This window comes from Canis lupus, chromosome 32 (assembly GCF_048164855.1).
Source record: "Canis lupus baileyi chromosome 32, mCanLup2.hap1, whole genome shotgun sequence".
In the NCBI taxonomy this organism is placed as follows: domain Eukaryota; kingdom Metazoa; phylum Chordata; class Mammalia; order Carnivora; family Canidae; genus Canis; species Canis lupus.
Window position 1 is genome coordinate 8,007,278 of NC_132869.1, and position 15,617 is coordinate 8,022,894.

The 15,617-nt window shown below is 45.5% G+C and overlaps 2 long non-coding RNA genes across 5 annotated transcripts in view; one reads left to right on the forward strand and one right to left on the reverse strand.

Annotated features, from left to right (window-relative positions):
- Nucleotides 1–15,617, forward strand: part of LOC140622688 (uncharacterized) — a 56,942-nt gene that overhangs the window by 2,107 nt on the left and 39,218 nt on the right. The gene's annotated exons all lie outside the window — the stretch shown is intronic.
- Nucleotides 1,699–5,737, reverse strand: LOC140622689 (uncharacterized). Its single transcript, XR_012022383.1, has 5 exons — nucleotides 5,402–5,737; nucleotides 4,288–4,562; nucleotides 2,941–3,321; nucleotides 2,735–2,843; nucleotides 1,699–2,009 (listed from the first exon to the last, which is right to left on the reverse strand). It is a non-coding gene; the product is annotated as an uncharacterized lncRNA (long non-coding RNA).

Below are 15,617 nucleotides of genomic sequence, written 5' to 3' on the forward strand. Positions count from 1 at the left end.
TTCTTTTTTTTTTTTTTTTTTTTTTAGTGGTACTTTCTTCCCTGTGCACGTCCAGCACCCTTGTTGTCAACATTTATTTTTTCCAGGACGAGAAGAGCTAAGCTTAAATCAGAGAGCGCTCTCTCCCAGCGGTGTGGACGAGGGCCACCCTGGAGACTCTCTGGGGGCCGCGGTGGAATTGGGAGGGAGGAAGTGGGGAGGAGTCGTGTGGATGTTTGATGTTGTCTGCAGTCGCCAGGAGGAGTGTGTGTGTGTGTGTGTGTGTGTGTGTGTGTGTGTGCGCGCGCGCGCGCCACTACTGTGCGCCTCCGAAGTAGAGCTCCCTTAGAGCTTAGAAGCACGGGAGAGGGAGGGAGGGAGAGGGATAAGACGCCTTGCAAGGAGGAGAACTGACCCGTACTCCCTGCCCAGCTTTGCTGTCGCCCGGGGTGCAGGGGCCGGAGCGCCGTAACTGCAGCTAATGGTCGTGTTAATGGTCCTGGGCGATTCAGCCGCTTGGGGAAGACTCCGAAGGAACTTTTCCAAAAAGGGAAAGGAGGAGAGTGAGGGAGGAGGAAGGTAAATATCCCACAGGGGTTGCGAAGAAAGTAGTTCTGGCCGGCGTCTCCCCCAATCCCTGGCTGGAGCTGCACCCAGCCTCACCTCGACGCCGAGGGTTTCCCGGTGGCCTTGCGTCAATCACTCGGAGCCTCGAGCTGGGGGCGGAGTCACGGTCCCCGGGCGCGCGCGGCGCAGCTGCCCCCGCCGCCCCCCGGCTCCAGCCCGCCCCGCGGTCCGGCGCGGCGAGCTCCCGGCGCACCCTCTGCCCAGCTCCCGGCTCTGGCCCGGCGCACGGGCCCTGGCCCAGAGGATCGAAAACAGACTGTTCCTCAACAGCAGATTCCCTCTCCAACTTTGAATTCATTCTGCAGAGTAGAAAGTAGGGTATTCTCCGCGCGCTACTTTGACCCGACTTCCCGGGGGAAAGGAAGCACAGGGAAAATAAAGTTGTGTGTGTGTGTGCGTGTGTGTGTGTGTGTGTGTGAGAGAGAGAGAGAGAGAGAGAGAGAGAGAGAGAGACGCCCAGATGAGCTTGGGGAGGGGGTGCGTGGCTTTCCATCTTCTCTGCCTCACGGTAAGCGTTCAGGCAACACTCAACTGAGCTTAGACATCAGCCTGCTGAGACTCCAAGCTAAGTCGGAAAAATTTGGCCCCGTTTTAATAGGGCTGGGGAATGAGCTCCGGAGGTCAATAAAGCCCTCCAAAAATAATGAATGATTGAGCACCTGTGATGATGATAGTGATTACCAGAGCAATTAAACAGTTTGATTAAATGAGCCATCATAACAATGATGTCTGCGGGAAGTCGGCCCTCACATATAAAGATAGTGCGGAGAGGCTGGCGGAGGCGAGGCTAGTGCGACGCCGGGGAGCGGGGCTGCGGACCGCGAGGTGTTGGCCCCGTTGACCAGAATATAGGGACCGCCGGTCGCCTGGAGCTTCGGAGACGAGTGTCTAGACGAGATTTCCAGCACTTTTACGCTGGGCTTCAAGCCTGTATGAGCCAACGGGTATGAAACCTGCAGGTTGTGGGCAGGGTCCATACATACCCCTCCTCAATATTTTTTTCCCTAGAAGGACTCCAAGATTAAAAGCATCCTCCTTATTTGTTGCTGAGTTGTTCGTCGACATGTAAGAAAAGGTGAGTAGTAAAGGAAAGAGGACACGAAAAAAGTTGTCTTGCAGAATTTTATTTCAAGCGGCAGTTACGTGAATTCAGTTTAGCTGGGGTTTCGGGAAGGATGAGAGAAAAATAACAATCTGGTCTCGCCTGCGGAGCGTTGTCTGCTAGAGATCTTGAAATTGCTGGAGCCGAGTTCCCCGTGCAGCGCCACTAGCTGAGAAGTTTATAGTGATTTTTAGTTTTTATTCTTCCAGTTGTTCGTATTTTCAATATTGTGTATGTATTGTCGTCAATAGGGTTATTGTTGTTTTAAATAGCCTGTATAGTGAGTGCCAATTACTTCTCCCTTAAAAAAAAGAAACTCAGTTTCCTTAATAAATGCTGCTTTTGTAAAGATCAACTTCGAAGCAAACATCTACGTTGCAGAGTTTAAACATTCAACGTTGCTACCTTCTGCTGCTTCTACCACCGTTTTTTTTTTCTCCCTAGTGATACTGTGAAGTGAGTTAGCATCCCCCACAGCCTTTATCTAGAAAAACTTCACTAGCATCTAAAAGAAATACAAACATTTCTTACGTGGCAGTGCATCCGAGTAAAAACAGTGCAGAGCGATTGATGATTTTTGTATTGTTTTCAAACAGTTGTTAAACTCATAATGGGTTGATAATTCCTTAATAATCTTGGGTTTTACAAAAGAAAAAAAGCTTAAACTCGGTTTTCATGTGTTTTAATCATTCGGTCGATGCAGAAGTCAGTTTAACCTGAACTCCTTTCTTCCTTACTTTCTAATATTCTGTAACTTCTTTTGCATTGTACTGGCTACATTAAAGCAGACTACAGGGATGGTCTGGTTGATGTAGGAGGGAGAGAGAAATAGGACATTTTAAGATAGAGTCAAAGGAAAAAAAAAAAAAACCCGCAATCATTTTTAACTCCAAAGACCTCAGGTAAGAAAGTGTGAGAGTGTTAAAAATGAAGCCCTAATGGAGGAAAATCTGCATCATTTAAAAATTCACCAGTTGCTCAAGGGGAGAACCCCAAATTTCATGCGACTAAAGAGATTTCACTTACCTAGTTGCATGTCATTTGTGAAACTATAAGTGTAAAATAGCATCGCAGTGCAGTAGATTACACACAAGATCAAGTTGGAGGTGATTCAGGGTGTCGGGTCTTGGCCAATCTGATGAATTAAAAAGCTATTACTTTTAATCACCAACTTGCTGATGTTTTATTAACAAAGCTGAACAACATTTAAGAACTTCCTGATCTTCCCCTACCTCGTCCAATTGTGCCAGTCCAACAGTAGCGATTCCAAAGCAGGGAGGTGCACACACTTTCTGATTTCTAGCCTGATTACTGATGCTCCAGTCTCAGCCTCTGCACCCCCAATCCAGGCTGCGAGGCTCCTCTGTTCTTCCACATTTGGGGTGAAGGAAAAGTAGGTGGGGCAGGCCCAGGAGACTGGCACGAGATGGGGGTCGCAGGAGGCGGCACACACCTCCGTCAACAGTCAGCTCCTTTTGCCCAGGCTGGAAATGGTTTTAACAGGCGGTAAAATTTCATCTTGCGGTGTCAAATTGGGGTCATTTTGGGGTTAGAGTTCTCAGTGTCCAAGAGGAGCTGTCCAGCTGCGTGGGGACTCATTAACTGCAAAAGATCTGTTTCAGTAAAAACAATTCAAAGACAATCAGAAGGCTAAAGACCCTCTACAAATCGCATTTTACAAGTGCCCCAGAACAAATATGGATGCTGAAACCTATTTCTTCAGAATCCCAAATCTGCTACTTAGCTCTGGAGTGGGGGTGGGGCACTGCATAAAAAAGAGGTGAAAGGGAGGGGACCTGATGGGGTGGGGGTGAATAGGAGGGGGGATGGGGCCTCTCAAATTTAAGAGTCTAGTCTGTTTTTAATCACTTCTTATTGAAGCATCCCTAAGACTTCTGAGAACTGCTTCTTTTCTATTTTTCCTTTTCTTTTTTGTTTCAACACGGAATGCTATTAGAGGTAACATTTAAAATTTAAAAAGAATAAATGAGTCCCACTACCGTTACTCAATTTAAAGGGCATTGGCTTTAGAGGGCGTACTTAATTTGAAATGAGCATTTATGAACCTAGACTCTGTTTTAGGTGAATTTGCCCACCTTCTTTAAGAAGCCTGTGTGCCTATTTCATCTCCCCCCCCCCCCGGAAAGTTATAGGTCCTCAGCACAGATAACTTCAAATTCCTCAGAACTGTGAAGTGTTAATCTGTGTATTAAAATTGCCGGGTTTAAATCCTTTTTGTCTTCTTACAATAGTTAGAATAATTGACGGCTTGCTAGAGGAGCAAATAAATCCAACCTTAATCTTATTTGTAACTTTAGTTAATGTTTTGAACTGGAGTATTTTGGGTTAAGCAGATTTTTTTTTTCTCTGTAAGGTTAATTTTTATTTGTGGAGGTTCTGTTTGCTGATTTCAAAGAAAGATATTGTTACTTTGATTCAAAAAAAATGTTTCAGGTAGAAGGAAAGTGCAATTTTAAATGAGAAGCTGGATGTGTGAGATACTAGAGTTTTTAGAATAAAACAAAATCAGTACTTTGAAGTATTATTTGAAATAACTTTTTCTTTCTTGCACTACTGACCTGAGCAAGTAAAGAGGATCAAAATGTTTTATCCTTCCTCACTCTTCTCTGGACTCCACCTCTGTCACTAGGTCTTCTCTTTCCATCTGTTTCACTGTTCTTTGAGTTGTGAATGCAACAGTGAATTTTTGTAGTCTAGGTCTTTTCTCCAAGCTTCCCAGAGTATTTATAAATTGTTATTCAAGGAGTTTGATTGCAGCCCTGCAGAAACAGCCTTGAGCCCGGCATCACTGGGACAAAGGCAGAGGGACTCTCTTCTGCTCCAGACCTGCTGGCTGACAGTTGGAATTTTTGATATATATTTTATTTGGCGGTTCCAATAATGTGTTTGCTTCTCCCTCCCCAGCCCCTTGCAGCCATCTATTACTTTAAAAATATCTCTTCTCTATAAACCTCAGCTCATCCTTGTGAACTGTTCTTGACCTTCCCAGCCCCGTACCAGCAGCTCTGAGAGTTGAACTAGGAAGAATTACACTTCCTTTCTTACCTGTTCACTTTGCTCACTCTCTTTCTAGTTGGGATCAAGAGATAGGAGGGGACCTTGTTTGTTTGTTTGTTTGTTTGTTTGTTTGTTGATTGGTCCTTTCCTCACTTAGGTTTTCTCTCCTGTATCCCCCCCCCACCCGCCCCATTAATAAAGTACCCAGCAGTTTATTCTCTTAACTAAGATGCGGTGGGATCATCGTACTTTCTTTCCTTTTACTCTCTCTTATGTCTTATTTCTCCCAATTTTAGCTGCTTCACCATCTCGCAGAAGGAAAAGTATTTCAATAAATAGCCCTCTAGCGCTATCTGGCGGGGCTCCAAACACGACGTGCGCTTGCTCTCGCAGATCTCTGGCTCCTTCCCGCGCTCCCTTCCTGCCTCCCGTCCTTCCCCTCTCCTTTTCTTTCTCTGGGTTCTTCAGTCTGCTATCCCGATCCCATCCCTCTTCCTTCCTCCTGCGGCTCCTCTTCCACCTCCCATCGCCACTTCCAGCGCAGATGGCTTTGGAAGCGACCGGGCCAGGGGCTGATACCCTCGGAGCGAGGTGATGCTCTGGCGAAGGAGCCCTCCTGAGGCTCCCACCTTCACCCAACTTGGGTCACTCGCCACCTGTGTCTTTGTTCGGCACCTTAATGTTGTTCGACACGTTGCTCCAGTCCCGGCGTCTCAGCTGGCGGTGGTTTGGAGGGGATTAAAACTGCATTTGTGAAGTTTGAAGGAAGGAAATCAGACACTGGAATCCCGACTAGTGGAGACCGGCGAAGTTTCGGGTCAGGAGGCCGAGGCTCAGTGCGAGTTTAAGGAAGGGTCGGAGCTCCGCAGAGGTGGGAGCCGCAGCTGGCGCCTGGCCTTTGGGAGGCAGCTGGGCGCGTGCTCTCCACCCACGCGCTCCCACGCGCTCCCCGCCTGCGGGGGCTGCCCCACCACGCGCAGCGAGCCTTCTTCGGATCCCGGGCCTGTCGAGGATTTCTTTTTCAAACCCAGCTAGCTCTATCCTCCCCCCGCCCCCGCCACCCACCAAATCTGGAGAGGAGTGGGAAAGAAAAGTGGGAGTGAGAGAATGCACTGGAGAGCGCACCGGGCAGAGAGGGGAAGGCCAGCGCTTGGGAACTGCGGCCGGCAGGCTTGAGGATGCAGGACTCTCCGACGTCCCCCTGCCCTCCCCGAAGAGCTCAGTCTTCTCTCAGATTGTGGCTTTTTTGTTGTTTGCTTTGAAACGGTGGCCTGTAAACCCTCAGCGGGGGTGTGGAGAACGGTTCCCGGCAGTAGGGGAGGAAGGAAAGATTCAACTCCAACTGGGTGCTTTAGATACTCTCTTAGAATTCTTATCTCCCCCCCTCCCCCCGCAGACACACACACCACACTCTGAACCCTAGGGAAATCTCCAGTTCTCCCTTTGAGCTATTCTCTTCCATCTACTCCTTGAAACAGAGGATAGACTATGAAGCCTGGGGGAGATTTAGAGTCACTCAACTTTCTAATGGCATTTTCTGAAATTTAGTTTTGACCTGGCAAAGTAGAAGTGAGAACAATATTCCAATACAGACCTGGTGGCCACTTGAAATGAGGGGACCTCATCCTGCAGTGTCTGTGATCACCGAAGACCCCTTCCTAAATCTGAAATTCTGCCCCCCCTCCCCTTAATCTCAAACCTGGAACAGAAAGGAGGGGGATGAAACAATCATAGGTCTTGTTGCTCAAGGATTGCCTCCCCCCAAGCTCCCCAACACCAAAGGAAGAAAGCACAGTATGGGTGTAATTAATTGAGGACTGTTATTAGGTCATCATTAGCCAAGGTGCTAATAATTGCAGCCCATTTTTACTCAAAATTGACCAGCCCCAGAGTGATAGATTGATTTGGAGTATAAAAATGATGTATCAAAACATCAATGTCGATTATTTGAAATATTGTAGTCGAATTTTTTTATTGCTTCATCGGTTAAATGTCTGAAAGTGCAGTGTTCAAACATATATTTATGTTGTCAATACTGTCAGAACTGTCAGCTTTACTATACTGGATTTGTACTACATTTCAAATTTACTCATTTACATAAAATGCCCACCCTAGGATTCCCCAACCCCCACCCCATCTCTCTCTTTCCTCCCATCTCTGGAAAATCTGTGTCAGTTTCTTCAAAGGACTCAGCAATCTTTGCCTAAGCTAAAGTGTGCACTGCCTCTTTTACTCAATTTTCCACATCGGATTACATGTCTTTTTCACCATTTCTAACTTTCAAAGGGAGCCTTCTTCCTTTCTTCTCAACTGTGCCTACTCTGGCCTTTTCTCCGAAATAGTATGGTAGTATTTGGAAAGCTTCGGGTTTAAATATCCACATCTCAGCTCCAGATAAACCAGTTAGGTCGAAAAATGGAAAAACCGGACTTCAATGTATCTCCTTAGTGCACTTGTGTAAACCGGGCTGTTGCTTTGCGGGCAGGCGTTCTCCCACGTGTCAGAGTCCATCATCAAATTACCTGGAAGACTGAAATCTTCCAGGGAAAATGAATTTGAAAACATAAATACGTTTTCTTTCTTAGAAGCTGTGATAGGAGAAAAAGAAATAATACATATAAATGATCGGCACGTTTTACCTTTAAAAGCTTTTGAACTCAATCAAAAGACACAAGTTGGAAGGAGAATTGACAGTTTTAATTCTACCCATTTTCACCTGGCATGTCAGATCAGAGGCAATCATTTATTTTATGGGGTGGTGGTGGTGGTGGTGGTGGTGGTGGTGGATGATGGGAAAGCCAGATAGAAAGTTGGAGTCCACTGAAGTCTCTAACCTAAAAATCACAGAGAAATTAAGACACCCATTGAAAGGCAAACGTCCCATCGCTCCACACTCACTCTAAACTAACTGAAATTTAAAAATTCACATTTTGCCTAATTTTGTGCTTTTATTTTCTAGGATTCCCTCCAAGTCTGATAGGAAAGACAGGGCCACTTCTGGATGAGCTGTAAGGATGCATTTTCATTTCCATCACATTGAAGCACTTTTTATAAACCTTGTGTTATATTTAAATAAATATACAGGGACATCAAGAGAAGCCACTCCTACAAAGATAGCTTGGCTTTGTGCCGTCAATCTCAGCCTTAGGGGGGAAAAATCCAGAATCCACCTGAGAAGCTTTTCCATACCCATCTTTTCCTCAAAACAAACAGATAAGAAGCGAAAGAAAGTTTGCTGTGTGCATCTGTGTCTTCATGTGCACGTTTATAAACATGCCCCAGTCCGTGTCTGCGTGTTACCCCCCTCCTGCCACGCACTCGGAGGCAGAGGCTTCGAGGGATCGCCCCCGGAGAGCTGTGTTTACTTAGGCTTTTTTAATCTCTCCGCCTTGTATGACAAGTGTTACTTCCAGAAATTCATCAACCTTCTACAGATACTTCCAGTCTTGCTGTAATGGTTTGCAGAGGAGAGCTGCCACCGCTCTCCCACGTCCCAAGGTGTGGCAGGGACTCCGGGCGAGCGGGGGGCGGCGGGAGGGCTGAATTGCCGTGGGGGAGGGAGGGGCGCGGGCGCCGACGCAGCGGGGAGGGAGGGGGCTCACCTGGCCGGTACCTGCCCACAGCTCCCAATCTCCGGGGCGAAAATTCGGAAAAGGTACTGCCGCCTTTTGTTCCTTTTCTTTTTCTAAATGCCTTTGGGGGAAGCGATACCCTTGTGTAACAATTAGCTCAGACAATAAAAATAATTGGAAAATCAGTTGGAATTTCTGAGTTTTTAATGACGTTTAATTTTGTGCTAAGCCGTAAAATTACGGATGCCCCTCAATTAAACACTCTCTTCTTGTAAAGCGTGTAACAATGATTCCTTAATCAGTCTGAATGTGAGTCACAGATGATGCTTTTCCGCATCAAAGGGACGTCCTTCGACGTTACCTTTTAGTCCTAAGTAAGAGGATTAATTCCTATCATTAGAGGGACCAACACGTGCATAAGTACGTGTCTCTCTCTCTCGACACGCACACGCACACGCACTCGCACACGCACACTTTCGCTCTGTGAGACGCGGGCGGGCGGGCGGGTCAGGGTTTTGACGGCGGGTCCCGGCCCGACAGCCCTCCCGGCCGGCGGCGGGCGGCGCAGCTCGCACCTCGCACCTCGGGGCCGCACGCACACGCCTAGCAGAAGCGCCCGCGGGTCCCGCGGCAGGTGCAGAGCCCGCGGCCTCCCAGGCCCGCGCCGCCGCCCACACGACCCTCGCGACGCAGTCGCCCGCTCCCCACCCCGGGCCCGGCGGCGGGAGTCGGCGTCCTGCGGGTCCGCGCCCCCGCAAGGCCCGGGGTCCTGCCCTGACCGCGCGCCAGGTTGATCCTCGGGGCCGCACATAAAAATTGCGCTTGACCTTTTAAAACTCCGGTGTGAATATCTCATTTACCTAATGACTTTATGTCACCTAAGAAGAAGGTCAATTTCCTCTTAACCTTTCCCCCGCTGCTGCAGTAAGCATTCTTCCCTAATCAATGGTGGCTGGAATAATCAATCCCCATTTTATGATCGCTGACAAACTCCATCTCGGGGCAGGGTGCGAGCGCTCGGGCCGGGACGGAGGCCTCTCCGGGTCCGCCCAGCTCCGCCCGGCGCCTCGAGGGAAGCTGCTCTGCCTTCGGGGGAGTCCGGAGCCCTCGGCCAGCCTCCCTCCCCCAGCCGCCCGCGTGACTTCTGGGTTGTCACTAATCCGAACCTGAGATTCCCCAGAGCTCGCCGGTCCCCGGCCACGCTCGCCGCCGCTGGGCCTCCCACCCAGCCCTCCTCGGCCGGTTTTCAAGGTCTGCAGGCTGGGATTGCCTGGGTCCAAGCGTGCGTGCGTGTGCGCGCGCGTGTGCGTGTGTGTGTTTCATTTACATTAAAAACATTATCTTCTGCAGCGTGCATCTCTCAGCCCTTCGCTCTGTCTTAGCCTCGCTAACTTTGCATAAACAAAGCAACAACAGAAGCTCAGAGTGGGTGGATTCGTGTGGAAATAAAGTCAACTGGCAGAATGCTCGCTCTTTCTTACCTCCTTTCCTTTCTTCCTTCTCTTATTTTTCCTCCCTTACCTCTTACCTTCTTCCTTCTCCACCTCCCCCAACACTCATTTATCCTGAAAGATAGGTTTATTAGATACCACTTTGTGCCTATTTCTATCTCCCCAGCCTGGGGGAGTTACCGGGAGATTTGCTAAATCAAAGTTAATTTAAAAGGGAATTTAGGGTAAGTTCACAATTCTTCATCTTTGGAAGGCCTACAGATGAGCCTGTTTCACCGCCCCTCCTCCCCCAACTCTCATAAAGTCAACTTTGACTTTTCCACACCCGGGCTTGCTTGGAAAGAGGGATCTCTTCGCAGGACCCACTGGATTCTCTTTTCCCTCATTTTGTCCTAACCCCATCTCCACTCACTACTGAGTCCTGATGAAGCTGCTGCTGATTATCTAACAATCCAGTAACCTGCATACCCAGGGTTCAGGCGGCAGGAAAATCACTTTTCATGGAAAATATGTCCTATATCTGGGTTTTGGGGGAGATTTCTTATGACTAACCAGCTACTTAAAACTGGGTCCTAAACTGAACTTTTTCTCCTCAGAGTATTCTTTCAAGGCCACAGTGATGGCTTTTGAAAAGTAACTAAAATGCCACCTTTTTCTTCACTCACAGCACCTCATTACTTGTGGGCAGATGGTCTGCTAAAATTGGGAAGTTTGTCAAGTGAGCAAAATAAAAATGTAAATATTCTACTACTTTCAAAGGTGGAATAAAGGATAGATCACCTACTCTGGTGTTAAAAGAAAAATAGAGGGCTTCCCTGGTGGTGCAGTTTTTTAGCACCCGGGGTGTGATCCTGGACACCTGGGATCAAGTCCCACGTCAGGCTCCCTGCATGGAGCCTGCTTCTCCCTCTGCCTGTGTCTCTGTCTCTCTCTCTCTCTCTCTCTCTCAATAAATACAATCTTCTTTTTTTTTTTTTAAAGAAAAATAGGAAAAGAAAAAGACATTTGAGTTCAAGGTGAGGCCTATCCAGACTGAAACACTAGTGTTCACCCACAGCAGCCTTCTCAATCCATGAATAGGAAGAGACAGCTGACCCATCTACCACTCCAGCCTGTGTGAAACTGAAGCTTCCATTCTTGCTTGGGCTTATGGTGACCTCTGAGAGGCACTGAGAACAGGCCAGGTAAAGGACTTGACCTGGGATGAGGTCAAGCCGAGTTCCCAGTATTGTCACTTGCCTTCTTGACTCATACCAGGAAGTGCATTTGCAATGCTAGTTGAATTAGATTCTGGGTTTAAATGGGTGTTGAGGACTGGTCTAGCCCTGAGTCACCCTTTATAACATCCTGGCTTCTAGAAGATTTGTTTCATATTCCCAACAACTGAGTTACTGACTTTCTGAGACAATAACCTGTTTGTAGGTCAGGAAATGCTTGTGCAGGAAGAGTTCCCCAGTACTGAGTCCTGAGTGGGACTTTTATCTCTATTTGACAAGGGAGCAGACAGATTGGGGATGGGCCCCTTGACCTCAGATAATTACTAGTCTTCCCTCTTAAGCAAATTTAATTCTCATGCAAGGAGTAACTAACAATCTGACTATTCACTGTATGAGAATTTCCTTTCCTTTCCTTATCTTAAGGGCCCTCACAGGGATACTGACTAATATGCTTAATGCTAGTTTTTGGTTTCACTTCATTTAAAAATCTTCCATTCTGCTCACTTTTTCCATGGTCTTCTGGAACACTTAGCATAATCTTGGGCTGTATGTGTGTGTGTGTGTGTGTGTGTGTGTGTGTTTAAGATTTAATTTATTTATTTGAGAGAGAGAGAGCCAGCACAAGCAAAGGGAAGGCAGAGGGAGAGGAAGAAGCAGGCTTCCCGCTCACTGAGCAGGGAGCCCAACGTGGGTCTGGGATCATGACCTGAGCTGAAGGCAGATGCTTAAACCAACTGAGCCATCTAAGAGGCCTGATCTTGGGCTGTATTCTAATTCCAGCATGAGAAATAGGAAAATCCAATCATTCGTTTATTTCCCTCTCCATTCCCCATACTATACAGTCCATTATTCTTTGGAAAAGGAGAATCTTTTAATTATGCTTATTTTCAACAGCATGTCAGAAGAAAGAAATTTTTTCATGTATATAATAAAAAGTGCTATACTCTTTGACTGTCTAACAACTTTGTCCATACCAGTGTCTCATTTTTTTTTTTAAAGATTTCATTATATGTATTTGAGAGAGGGAAAGAGAGCACAAATGAGGGGAGTTGCAGAGGTAGAGGGAGAAGCAAGCTCCCCTCTGAGCAGGGAGCCCAACGCTGGCCAGGCTCCATCCCAGGACCCTGAGATCATGACCCGAGCTGAAGGCAACCACTCAACTGAGTCACCCAGGTGCCCTCATCTGAGTTCTAAACCAAAGTTACAAGTCAGGGGACGCCTGGGTGGCTCAACGGTTGAGCGTCTGCCTTCGGCCCAGGTCGTGATCCTGGAGTCTGGGGATCAAGTCCCACATCGGGCTCCCTGCATGGAGCCTGCTTCTCCCTCTGGCCTGTGTCTCTGCCCCTCTCTCTCTGTGTCTCTCATGAATGAATAAATAAAGTCTTTTAAAAAAATCTAAAAATTACAAGTCAGAATATAAACAATAAGAATAGGAATAGGAAGACTACTAGCTTTTCAAAGGTGACTTGAAGTCTCTTCAAGGCTCAAACCCTAAATGGAAAGACATCTCGTTCCAGCATCTCTAAGGGAGATGGCTAAATTAGATCACTTCAGAGGCTGTTTCTAACCCTGAAGGTACAAAAAGGGACTCCCAGGCTGAGGAGGTGTCAGGAGCCCAGGCTCTGGAGACTGACAGGGGTTGAATCCTGGTTCTTTTCCTTGTCAATTGTGTAACTTTAAGTAAGTCACTGACCTCTTTGACCCTTAGTAATCTCATGTATAAATCAGAATATCTATACTGAATACTACTGGCTATTTTCTGTTGGTCTCTCCACATCTACTCTTCATTCTCTCCATCCTCCTCTGTGGTCCTGGAGGCTGGTATGGACATTTTTAGAAGGCTACTTTGGCCCTTAATTCCTGTTGGGTTTGCCCAGAATGGTAGAGTGCGGTCTGAGTGTGGATTCCAGGGTGCCTGTGGGCTGGCTACATCCCAGCCGTAGCCCCAGCAGCCCTTTCCACAGAGCTCTCTCTCTGGATTCAGGTAGTCACTTCCCTCTCCCTTGCCAGCCTTGAGCACTGCACCATCCCTTGCGGTTTCCTAACACCCTGCTCTCACCTTTTAATTTATTTTTTTTTATTTTTAAAGATTTTATTTATTTATCCATGAGAGACACAGAGAGATGCAGAGAGAGAGGCAGAGACACAAGCAGAGGGAGAAGCAGGCTCCATGCAGAGAGCTGGACATGGGACTGGATCCTGGGTTTCCAGGATCACACCCTGGGCTGAAGGTGGCGCTAAACCGCTGAGCCACCCAGGCTGCCCTCACACCTTTTTAATACAGTTCCTTAATGAAGCACTGCTCAAATTACTCAATTTGGTATGTACCATCTGTTTCCTGCTGGACCCTGACTGATACACCTTATAAACTTGTTTGGAGGATTAAAATTAAATGAGATAATGTATATAAAGCACAAAGCATAGTTCCTTGTATATGGTAAAAGCTTAATAAAAACTTGTAGTTGTATATATATATATATACATACAATTATCATTTGTTGCAACCCGCTCATTTTACATATGAGGAAATGGAGGCCCCAAAGCAGTTAAGGTACAAATTCAAAGTCTAATTAACTCAAGATAGCAACAACCCTGGGGCCGAGTCTCTGGACTGGCAGTTCTCAGTTCACTGCTTTTTCTACAGCAGCTTGTTGAGCACAACAGACAAGGGAGGAGGGAGATCCTTTTGTCATAGATGTTGGGAAAAGGGCTAGATGAGTGAGAGGCAGAGGTGCAGGAGATAATAAGCATCTTTCCATGTAGCACTGGATTTGTCTCTGCTAAATTATTGCTGAAATAAAGCATGCTGTTGCGATTTGGAATCCAGTGATTTCACTAAGAATAGAATAGGTATGATACAGAAGGAGCAATGTGTGCTTGACAGGTTAAAAACAAATTTATGAACACATAATTGGAAGCTTTACCAGGAGGCATCATAATGTTCCTAAGACATCTAGGGTATACCAGAATTAATTTTCAAATAGAGGCTGACTTTTGGGTTAGCAGTACAGATTAAATAAGAACTTTATAATTCTGTAGAATATAGTACTGTGCTATAGATTCATGTAGACCAGAACAACTAATTCTAACCTACATGCCTTCTGTAATTCCATAATACAAATAGCATGATGGAAATCATTCAATCATTAATTCTTATTTTCATTCACTCGTTCAAGCAAATATTCACTGAGCTTGTAACATTCTCCAGGAATTCTTATGGGTGCTAACATATAAAAATTAACTAAATATATTCCCTACTTCAACAGGTTCACAGAATGACAAAGTAGGTGTATCAACAGATTTTGTATGAATGGAAGTAGATATATGGCTATACTATGTGATCCTTGGAGAGGCTGTGTGGGTTAGGGAGCACTCCAAGAAGAGGCTTTCCTGAGTCAGAACCAAGTCTTAGCAAAGAGAAGTCTGTCTCAACCCAGTTATATTTCAGCCTTCCAGATCCTTCCAAATTATTGATGATTATCAATTTATGTAGCTCTTATTAATGTAAATATTAGTAGTAAAACAAAACAAAACAAAAAAACCCCACACATGCATTAATGTATTACACTTTCCTGTGGTAGGTTGGCCAAGGCATATGTGGAAATTTAGAAACATTTAAATAGTGTTTCTCTCAGTGACTAGAGTGTATCACAGGAAAAGTGGGATACATTTAAAAGATATTTTACACAGACTCCTTGGAAAATGTTCCCTTCAAAGAAGATTGCTTAATGTGCTTTACCAGCAAGGCCTTATTTATATAATGAGTTAGACCAAGCTTATTGGAGATATAAACAGATACTTTGAAAAATGAGTTGGGATCTATGCATGGAGGAGAAAACCCCATAGAGGTAGGCCCATTTATTTCCGAATCCAGGGTGCATTCATATACAACTAGACCTATTAATAAATATAACACAACTTAAAGAGGTTATTTCTACATATTCATCACAAAATAAATTTGTGGTGGTCATTTGCATCTCAATTGTAATTGCTAATTGCTGCCTAAGTATATAATTTACTTTGCCATGGTAAAGCTGCTAAATATTTGTGTCTGTTTTTTGAAGTCCAAACTGAAAAATTCTATAACCCTGGCTTATTCTCATTCAAATTGCTCTTGTCCACTGACCCCGAGCATCCTCACTTGGTTCATTCTCTTTTACCCCCTATCAAAATCCATCCCTATTTACATTTAGAGAAAGAAAGAGAAAGAGAGAGAAAGTGTATGCACATATTTCCATTTTAACCATCCACAATTACAGCTATCCTTGGAACTTAAAAGTACTTTCAAGATTTCAAATGTAGAGGGTTTTTTTGTTCTTTTGTTTTAATCTACCACTTTCTTATCCTCTTATTTTCTATTAAAACAAATTATCTTGTCCTCGTTATGACCCTCATTGTGACTTCTGGTTTGTTTATCATTTTCTGCCAATCCATTAGTCACATCATGATTTACCTGATACTCCACCCAATTTAAAGCATTAAATGTATCTTCTAAATTTATTTTCTGTTTTGAAAGTGATATATACTCATTAAAGACAATTTGACAATGTGGAAAAGTAGACAAATGAAAAAAAAATCACCCACGAAGTATCTAAAAACAGTTGCTGTCAACATTTTAGTGTATTTCTTTGCATTTTTTTGTATGCATAGT